Genomic DNA, 1,713 nt, shown 5'->3' on the forward strand with positions numbered 1-1,713 from the left:
GCCAAGACCCCTCTAACATTAGCTATAATATTCCTAGTAACATGGCCTCTTCTAAACCAAGCCTGCACTTCATGCAGTTTTCTGTTAATGTGCTGCTCCAGTCTTTTTTTCTTTATATGTAGTCTTCAGCAGAATTGTGCTTCCATGTGATGTCAACGGTATTGTTTGATAATTTCCTCACTCTGCCAGGTCACCTTTGTTTGGAATGGGAATAAATACAGATCTTTTCCAGTCATTTGGCCAGGTGGTTGTCCTCCAAACTCTTAGCATAACTAAGTGAGCACATACACGGCAGTGTATGTCTGTTGATATATGTCAATTGGTATGCCCTCAATTCCTAGGACCTTGTTTTTTGCGAATTCTTTCAGAGTAATTTGAATTTATTCCTTCATCAACACAGGCTCTTGATTATACATTATTTAATGAAATTCTTCTGTGTCTGCCAATTCCTTTTGGTACAGTGACTATATTCTCTTTCCATCTTCTTTTAATGCTTACTGATCATTTAATATTCTGCTCAAAACATCCTTAAGTATTACAACTCAAGGCTTGAATTTGTTCTTCAGTTCCTTCAGCTTAAGAAATGTCAAGCTTGTTCGGTCCCTTTGATTATCTGACTCTAGGTCTTTGCACATTTCATTATAATATTTTGTTTTCCTGCACTGCCTTTTGAAGTCTTCTGTTGAGCTCCTTAATATCTTAATTTCTTCCCGTTGCTTTGACTTCTTGGCATTCAAGTGCAATATTCAATCTCTTCTGACATCCATCTTAGTCTTTTCTTCCTCCTCTGTCTTTGTAATGACATTTTGTATTCTTCTTGGATGATATTCTTGATAATCTTCCTACAGCTCATTTGGTCTTCACTCATTAGTGTTCAAGGCCTCAGACCTGTACCGAAGATGATTTTGAAATTCAGCTCAAGGTCAGATTTTGGTTCCCTTGGATTTAATTTAATTTTCCTTAGATTCAGCTTGAACTTGCATGTGAATAGTTGGTGGTCTGTTCCACAATCAGCACCTGGCCTAGTTTTCAGAGCTGATATTGAGCTTGTCCAGTGATTATTTCCACAGATGTAATCGATCTGATGCCTATGCATACCATCAGGTGAAATCCATATGTATAGCCCAAGTTTATGTTTTCTTATAAAATGTCTTTGCAATGAATAAGTCGTTGATTGTGCAAAATTCTGTCATTCTATATCCAGCTTCATTTCTATCACCAAGTCCACATTTTCCAACTACTGATCCTTTTCCTTTCTTCCCAACTTTTGCATTCCAGTCACCCATTATTATTAATATATCCTGATGGCATGTTCAATTAATCTAGTTGGTATAAATATTCTACTTCCTTCTTTTTGGCTGTGGTTTTTGGTCTGTATATTTGAATGATGTTGATATTACTCGACTTCCTTGTATATGTATGGATGTTATCCTGTCACTCACAATTTTATATTTCAAGACAGATCTAGAAATGATGTTTTCACTATGAAAACAATCCCATTTTGCATCACCTTTTCATCTCCAGCATAGTATAGCATATGATCATCTGACTCAAAATGTTCCATGCCAGTCTATCTTATTTCACCAAGACCTTGTTGTTATGTGCCATCGAGTTGCTTGTGACTCATAGCGACCCTATGTACAAAAGCTCTATACGCTCTTCTATCCTTTGCCAACCTAGCCATCTCAAATGCACTTATTCCCACCTCTCTAG

This window comes from Elephantulus edwardii, unplaced genomic scaffold, assembly GCF_000299155.1.
Source record: "Elephantulus edwardii isolate Elephantulus edwardi_28Jun2011 unplaced genomic scaffold, EleEdw1.0 scaffold00382, whole genome shotgun sequence".
In the NCBI taxonomy this organism is placed as follows: Eukaryota; Metazoa; Chordata; class Mammalia; order Macroscelidea; family Macroscelididae; genus Elephantulus; species Elephantulus edwardii.